At 41.6% G+C, this 9,382-nt stretch overlaps 1 pseudogene; it reads left to right on the forward strand.

The window, feature by feature from the left end:
- Positions 1–5,603: 5,603 nt before the first annotated feature.
- On the forward strand, positions 5,604–6,707 carry LOC102865762 (annotated as a pseudogene).
- Positions 6,708–9,382: the final 2,675 nt, after the last annotated feature.

A 9,382-nucleotide genomic window follows, 5' to 3' on the forward strand; every position in this document is an offset into this window, starting at 1 on the left:
TTTTAATTATAAATAATACTATTTTTTTTAAAGTAAGCCAAGTGAAAGAATGAGATAATGTTTTTTTCAAATGGTTCAAGTCATCTTTTATGAAGCAATGAATGGAAATTTCATGAGAACAAGGGACTCTGCAGTAAACAGTATCCTGGACCACCAAGCACAGGGTACAGGTAAAGTTTAGTACTCTCAATAAGATTCATGTAATAGAAGGGCCTACTGCAAGCACAGAAAAAGGGAGTTTAGACTTGGAAGAGGAATGGCAAGTTTTACAAAAGAGCAGAAACTTGAGTCAATCTGAAGTACAGAATCCCAGGGGAAAAAAGGAGGACGAGTATGTGCAAATAACATGCAAAATCAAGAAACTTCATGACTGTACATTCTATTTCTGCTCTTTTGATCTCTCTCACGTCCCAGTTATCCTCCTAGTTTTGCAGTAATTATTTATGCACTCTCTGTCCTTTTGTGACTGAATGATTTCACTCAGCATGCTGTTGTTGTTGTTGTTGTTAAGTACCATTAAGTGAGAACTGACCCATAACTGACCTTCTGGTGGGTTATCAGAGGCAGTAAATTGCATAGGAGGAGACTCTCTATCCCACTCTTGAGGAGCAGCTGGTGGATTTGAACTGCGTGCCTTCAGGATTGCTTCACAGTTTCCCACTGCTAGGCCACCAAAGCACTCTGTATTTGCCCATGTTGTATTTAATGAACACTGTAAAGGATCAGGACAAAAGTGGATCAACATCGAGGAAATATACAAAAGGACAATATGGCCACTGCAATGAGTAGATCTGAATACGGCAAATATTCAAAGGGGTGGGGAAAGGGGAGAAGGGGTGCACAGAAGAAGGAAGAGGGGGGAATTTACTGTTCAATCAAAGCTAGATTAACAGATAAGTAACAGTTTGCTGTTTTATAAAAAAAAAAAGAGGAAGAAAGCAAGCCCATGGGATTGAGGAAATGTGGCTTCTAAGGGAGAAAAGTGATGCTGAGGGAAGTGAAGAAAAAGATGTGGTTATAAAAGGAATTAGAAAGATTAGAGGCTCTAAAATATCAAAATATGAGTTAACTTGAATATCAAGACCATGTAGTTTTGAGAGTATCACAAACCTATGTGTTTGCAAAGTTCTGTAAAGAAGAAAGTAAAGTTAGTATGTTGTTGTTGTTGCTGTTGTTGTTGATAGGTGCCAGCAAGTACAACTAATAGCATAACTATGAACAACAGATCTGAACACTGTCCTCTATTCTGTGTCATCCTCACAATCTCTTACACACTCAAGCCCTTTGCTGCAGTCACTGTGTCAATAAATCCACCTCGGTGAGGGGGGGTTTCCTCTCCTTAGCCATCCCTCCACCTTCCCAAGCATTAGTCCCTCTCCAAGGAACAACCTCTCCTAACAATATGCTCAGAGTATATAAGAGAAAGTTTCGCCATCTTTACCTCCAAAGAAAGCTCTGACTGCACCTTCTCCAAGATATAACCATTTGCTTTAGTTGGGTTTTTCTCCACTCTAAGCCCCACCATGCTGACTCATAGTTATGGAGTCAGTGACCTTCTCACACATTTTCTTCTATAGCTCTAAAATCCCATTACCTAGCAAAGTTCCTGGCACTTAGGGCAAAATGTACAATGAATAAATGTGTGCAAGTCTGATGTAAAATTATAAAGATGTCAGATTATGAGGAGAAAAAAAAGGAAATAAAAACAGAGGACTCCCTTTGAAGCCTGAGACACAGGGAAGGTAGAAATACTGTGAACATGTTAGAAAAACAAAGAACAATGTGTCAAGGAAAGTGCTAAATGCAACTTAGGACACATATAGAACCGACATCAGGTGTTTTCGGCTTGAGATGATTCTCTGGATGACTTCATTTTCTCAGGCTTCCTGAAATGCAACTTTTCCCCTCACCTTCCTTGGCCAACCACCCAGCCGTTAGGTTGACTCCAGGCCAAATACCAGTTTAGTTCCCTTCGGTCCTCTAAAGACTAGCTGATGTTTCAAGGGATAGAACAGGATTCAGGTCTGTTGTTCATAGGGTCATTACCACTCATACTCAACTCAAATGGCCCCTAACAACAATGAAGGCAAAATGTAAAAACCTAATGGGGGGGGGGGAATCTTCTCCTGCTATTTGCCTTTTTAATGCAAACAGCAGATGAAGCTCTTGAGCATTTAACCACTTCCTCTTTTGGCTTCCTGTGCCTTCAGGTCCTGCTCAAGCTTAATCTTCTATATAGCACATAGATTTAGTGATGTAGTGCTGTTATGTACATTCAAGTTATTGACTCTGGATCAGACAACACTTGGGCCATGATGGGCAGGCAGTACGTGTCCCTTGCTGGCTTAGTGCCCATAGTTATATGTCCAGTCTCTCCTAAAGCCAAGTCACAAGGCAAAAGCTGTTTCTCAAAAGGAGAGTTGTTATCTGCAGAGGATGTCAGGGCTTGCTCTGAAAGCCTAGGGTCTGTGATGTGATTTGTCACTAAGAAGTCATCTAAACCTGTCACTGACACTTTAGGAACCATTGGATCAGAAGCATCTTACAACCAAGTGACAGAGAGGCCTGCAAAGCAGCCTGAAACTGTTGCAAAGCTTTCTCTTGTCTTGGGCTCCACTTCAAAAAGCCAGCTGCTTTTTGTTTCATTTGGGCAACAGTCTCAGGCACGGGTTCATTTTACTATACGTAAGGTGACCGTGAGTGAGAACCAACAACAGCTCAGTGAGAAGAAGACCGGACAACCTGTTTCTGTGAAGGAAATCCTACGAGGTAGTTCAACTCTGTCACATGCTGCACTGATCCAAGCCATCTTATTTTCAATTGTTGTTGTTGTTGTTGTTGTTGTGTGCTCTTGATTCAGAACCAGCTCATAGAAGATCTGCCAGTGGGTTTTCAGAGGCTGTAAATCACATGAAAGGAAACTGCCCATCATACCCCCATCAAGCAGCTGGTGAATTTGAACCACATGCCTTTGGGATTGCAGCACAACTTCTTACTGCAAGACTATTAGGACTTCATATGAATGTGAAATTTGAACAATGAAAACAAAACATTGAAAAAAATTTATACCTTTGATCTGTGGTGTTGGGGAAGAGTCTTAGGTGGAAAAAATACCCAAATTTGTCATGAAAAGAGAACAGTCAAACTGTGCCTTCAAGGGAAAGATGTTGTTTGTTGTTCTTGTTGTTTGTTGTTGTTAAGTGCCATCAGTCGTAGGTAACTCACAGCGACCCTATCAAGGAAAGTCCTCAACACTTGTGTGACTTTCATCCTCTCTCCAGGTTCACATAGGGTTTCCGGAGGCAAGCTATTATGGAAGTGGATGCCACTCCTGCTTCCAAGCTTGTTTTAATCAGGGAGCTCCACCCAACACACTCCACAGATAACCATTAACACATTTGACACATCAGTGTCACAGAAAGGGAAAGATAGGCTCACTTAATTTGGGCCTGTTATCAGGATGGCCAGTCTCCGAAAAAAAAGGCATCACTCTTAGTAATGTGCAAGGTCAATGAACGAGAGGGGGACCCATAAGGAGAAGGACTGATGCAGTCACTGCAACAACAAGACTTTAAGGACAGCAGAGTTCACAAGGATGGCACAGGATCCGACAGGGTTTCCTCCTGTCATACATAGGGTGGCTATGAGTCTGAACCAACTGCACAGCACCTGACAACTAGAAAGAAAGCCTGGTCATCTGCTGCTGTGAAGGTCACACCTCGGGAAGACCCATAACGGCGGTTGTACTCTCCCAAGTAGAGCTAACTCAGAGCTGTTAAGTCAGAACTAACTCATAACTGACTCTCCAGTGCGTTTTTGAGGCTGTAATCACACAGGAAGAGATTGTCCCTCTTTCTGCAAACATCCCTGATGTATTCAAATTGCTAAGGAGGCATGACCCTGGGTTAGCAGTGCAACCTCCAATGGACCATGCCACAATTTATCTTTCTATCTCTACAATACTTTCTACATGATAACACATTATGATTCTGTAAATCTATATACAACACACTGTAAATCAAGACTAACTCACTTTAGTTAATGCTGAATCATCTAAATGTGCTAATACACTGTTGGGACATTTTTGCTGCTAAGTGTCATTAAGTAGACAAAACGTAACCCTGTGAGTGAAAGCTCTGAAATATGCCCTGTCCCATGCCATCTCCATCATATCTAATATATGATTGTGACAGTTATTATGTCAGTCCACCTTCTTGTGGACCCTCCTCTCTTTCTCAGACTCTCCACCTTTCCAAGTATGATATCTTTTTCCAAGTACTGGCCCATCATAACCACTTGCCCAAAGTACGGGGGATGAAGTTTTACTATCCTTGCCTCTAAGGAGTCCCCTGATTGTGCTTTGTCCAAGACATCACTCTTTATTCTTTCACTATTTCATGAGATATTCGGTACTCTTCACCAACATCCAATTCAAAGCCATCAATTTTTGTTCGTTCTTAATTCATTTTCTAGCTTTCAGGTGCACAGAAAGTTAATCATAAGACCAAGGCTTGGATCTGGTATACTTTGGTCTTTAAACTGACATCCATGCTTTTAGTACTTATAAATTCTTGATAGCATATTTCCCCAATGTAAGACATCTTTTGATTTCTTGGCTGCCAGTACCTAGAGTGTTGAAAGGGTACCGAGAAAAAATAAAATCTTTGACACTTTTTCTCTTTTCTCAATCTATCATGATGTTGCCTATGAGCCCAATGATGAAGACTTTTGTTTTCTTGATGGTGACATGCAATCCATATTGAAAGCTGTAGTCATCGATCTTTGATTGTCTATAGCAAGCATTTTAAACATGGTAAGTAAGGCACTTTCAGCAAATAAGGTTGTTTCATCTGCCTAACACAAGTTGATGATGAATCTTCCACTGATCCTAATGTCACATTCTTCTTTAGTTTTAGATTTAAACAAAATTTAAAAACAAATATTTGAAAAAAAGAAACTTTCTCAAGTATTCAAACTAATTATAACCAAAGAAAAAAGAAAAGAAACCCTTTCATAGGAAAAAAGAACTAACACATTTCCTTAGCACAAGGAACATTCTTCTCTTTTTGTCTCCGAGTGGCATATGAAACAGAGAAAAAACTTAAAGCCCTTCCCCCAAGGAAGATAAGCCTAACTTCTTGTCTTGTTTCTGTAACTGCTGTCATATATCTTCAACCTGCTTCTGCCAAGTTTTTATACTTTCTTGGGTAACTCCATCTCTACCTTGTTCTTAAAACAAAAATTAGATTAAATCAGCAATGGAAATTTATTATCCTTATTTATCATTATTTGGAAATCAGGGTAATAAATTTTTTTGTAGGAGTAAAAAATGCACAACGATGAGGACATCTCCAGAGACACTTAGATGCTACATTGCTATAGAAAAAAAGGTTTGGTCGAAATTTGTAATCAATTTGTGGCCAGGGAAAATTTCAAATAGTATTATCTTAAAGATCAATTAGGCCGTTTCTGGCCGCAGGCTCTCGCACTCTGGCCGGTGGCCCGTCCCCCTCGCCGTCGCTGCAGAGCGGGGTCGCCGGCTGCCCCGCCCGTCCAGCACCCCGCTGCCGGTTGCCCACCGCGGCGCGCCTCTCAGGACCAAAATGAGTCTCTTTGGAACAACATCGGGCTTTGCAACTGGTGGGACCAGCATGCTTGGCAGCACAACCACAAACAATCACAACCCTATGAAGGACATTGAAGTCACATCTTCTGATGACAGCATTGGCTGCCTGTCTTTTAGCCCACCCACCTTGCCGGGGAACTTTCTTATTGCAGGATCTTGGGCTAATGATGTTCGCTGTTGGGAGGTTCAAGACAGTGGACAGACAATCCCGAAAGCTCAGCAGATGCACACAGGGCCGGTTCTTGATGTCCGCTGGAGCGATGATGGGAGCAAAGTATTTACAGCATCTTGTGACAAAACCGCCAAAATGTGGGACCTCAACAGCAACCAGGCAATACAGATCGCACAGCATGATGCTCCTGTTAAAACCATACATTGGATCAAAGCACCAAATTACAGCTGCGTGATGACTGGGAGCTGGGACAAGACGCTCAAGTTTTGGGACACGCGGTCATCAAATCCTATGATGGTTTTGCAGCTCCCAGAAAGATGTTATTGTGCGGACGTGATTTACCCCATGGCTGTGGTGGCGACAGCGGAGAGGGGGCTGATCGTCTACCAGCTGGAGAACCAGCCGTCTGAGTTCCGGAGGATAGAGTCGCCACTGAAGCACCAGCATCGGTGTGTGGCTATTTTCAAAGACAAACAGAACAAGCCAACTGGCTTTGCCCTGGGGAGTATCGAGGGTAGAGTTGCTATCCACTACATCAACCCCCCAAATCCTGCCAAAGATAACGTTACCTTCAAATGTCACCGATCCAATGGAACCAATACTTCAGCACCTCAGGATATCTATGCGGTCAATGCCATCGCATTCCACCCTGTCCACGGCACTCTGGCTACAGTGGGGTCTGATGGCAGGTTCAGCTTTTGGGACAAAAATGCCAGAACAAAACTAAAGACGTCGGAACAGTTAGACCAGCCCATATCAGCCTGCTGCTTCAATCACAATGGAAACATATTTGCCTACGCATCCAGCTACGACTGGTCCAAGGGACATGAATTCTACAACCCCCAGAAGAAGAACTACATTTTCCTGCGGAATACCGCTGAGGAGCTGAAGCCCAGGAATAAGAAGTAGCGACCTGTGCTTTCAGGCGGGCAGCCTGTTCCGCTCTCTCTGTGTGGCTTGTGGTCTCGACTCCTGGGCCTTCAGCCTCGGCCATGGACTTCACCCCTGGAGGGAGCAGTGCGCTGGCTCGGCCACCCCTGGCAGCTCACCATCTCCATTCCACTGTCCAGGACGAGTTGCCTCCACAACTTTCAGGGTTTGAAGTGGGTGTCAGTGCTTCATTCATCAATGGATGTGTATGAGAGGGTTGGAAAACATCCTTCGAACCCTGTACTGTGTTTTGTAATAAAATATTTTGAAGGCAGCAAAAAAAAAAAAAAAAGATCAATTAATATTTACCCTAAATACCCTAAACTTTAGATGGTTTCTGGAACCTCTGCCATTGAAACTATAGGTACGCAATTCTTTCAATGAGCAATATGTATCAGGCCAAACATAGTTTACCTTTGATTCTAAGGTGACTTTTAGAAATCATTTTCTTCAAGAAACAAGTTCCAAAAGGACATTTGAGGTTAATGACCTGGGTGGGTTAAACCCAGCAAACATGGTAAAAATAACCACTGCCTCAAAGTCACAACAATCTTTCCAAGTCAAAACAACTTTTCAAGAAAGAGTAAAATAGTTACATATGGTCTCTGAGGTTTTGGACTCTGATGAGCTCAAACTGCTTAATCCTACCTCTCAGAGTGGCTGGGAGATTTAAGTTACCACTCTTTCACTAAGCACTCCAAAACATAACCCACAGTACCACCCAATAAATAAATGTCTTCTCTTTCACTCAGCAGTGAGCTCTGGTGGTCTACTGAGTGGGTATGAAGTTATGCAGCCAATCCAAAGGCAGGCACTTCAAGCGCACCAACTGCTCTAAGACTGAAAGATGGACAATCTCCTGAAGTGTGTGACTTATAGTTTCTGAAAACTCACTAGAGTAGAGTTTAAAGAGCAAGATTGTCTAAACTGGGGAGGGGGGAGAACATCCCCAAAAGAGAAACCAATTTTTCACTTTCTGTCCTAATAATAAATTCTGGTTCTTCTGACACAAAGACAGACGGTCTGCCTGGACTGGAGGTGTGACCTGCAGCTTGCTGGACTCAGTACATCCATGTCAGCCTGAAGCAACCTGAAGACTGCAGCTTGGCCTCAACGAGACAGGTATGTGAAGGAGGAGGGAAGGAAAGAGATAACAGACACAGAGACTAAGCGAGGAACAAAATTAACAAAAATAGAGCGAGCAGAGTTAGACACACAGGAAAGTGTGGCATGCTAAGAACACACATATGAATTATATGATTATTGTCCAAAACTACAGCTACAAATCTGGAGGAAAGGAGGATATAAAAAAATAATTTGAAAAAAAAATAATTTGATCATTCATTTTCTGAGATAAAAACAAGACCTTATTCAAATAACAACAGGGGGGGAAAAGCAACAAAACCATCTAACTCATTTTCACTGGGTCAGGTCTGACCCATAATAATTCATGACCAGTTTCCAAAGCAAAAAATCTTTAAAGGAGACTCCCCACCTTCCAGCTTTATACATGATGCATTATGCCACCGGGGCTTCTTTGAGTTAGGTAAAGAAAAATTTTGTTTTAAAAAATTATTGCAATAAACACAGAGTAGGGGAATTTGGTAATAAAGAGGAGGCTCTGACGGTAAAATCTGGAAACATCTCAAAGGCAAATAGGAATTCATTTTGTTGTAAAGACGAAATAACACTAGGGGGAGGGGAAGGGTTTGGAGAGTGGAAATCATGCAGTAATGTTTTTTCAAATGGACCAAAACATCTTTTATGAAGCAAGAATAGGAATTTGGAGGTATATATAAAACCTGGAGTGAATCTGTGAGTTTTACTTCATGAGCATGAGAGATTCTTTGCAGCAAAGAAACAGTATTACCAAGTACAGGGTTCAGGTAAAGTTTACTACTGCCAATAACATGCAAGGAACAGAAGTTGCTACTGAAAGCTTAGAGAAGAGCAGTCAGACTTGGATGATAAAGGGAAAACTTCACAAAAGAACAGACATTTGAACTAGGTCTGGAATATAGACCTCCAGGAGATAAGGTCAGGAAGAGATTTTACAATGTAAAATACAAAAATGAAAGGCTGTCCTATTTCCATTTGTTTGGATTTTTTTTTCCATCTAAGGGACAATTTACAGGTGATATGGTCAGGAAAATAAGAAGAAAATCCTTGAAATTGAGAAAAGGTGGGATTAAGAGTGTGGGTTCAAAGGAAGAGAGTTAAATAGATGGAAGAAGAAGGAAAATAAGTGATTATGAAAGGGATCAGGGAGAATAAATTATGTCAGATTACGAGGGAACTTGGATATTCAAACCATTAATTTCAGGAGCATGGCAAGCAAACACAGTTATCCAAGTTTTGTAAGCAATGTAGTAAATGGTAAATCTGGGTTTCAAGATGTAATTAAAATGTGGACCACAAGAGGGCAAGAAAGAACATATTCAAAAGCTGTTCATAAAATGAGAACTGAAATAAAAAGCACAGTGCTTTGCATGTTACACTGCAAACCAAAACTTGGTAGATTGGATCTACCAGCTTTCTGACAGAGGAAAGATGTGGCAGTCTGCGCCCAATAAGATTTACTGTCTCAGAAACCAGAAGGAACAGACATGAGTTGGAATTGGATTTTGAAGGATAATAGGCAGCAGTCAAGATGA

The sequence above is a fragment of the Elephantulus edwardii genome, unplaced genomic scaffold (genome assembly GCF_000299155.1).
Source record: "Elephantulus edwardii isolate Elephantulus edwardi_28Jun2011 unplaced genomic scaffold, EleEdw1.0 scaffold00044, whole genome shotgun sequence".
Taxonomy (NCBI): Eukaryota; Metazoa; Chordata; class Mammalia; order Macroscelidea; family Macroscelididae; genus Elephantulus; species Elephantulus edwardii.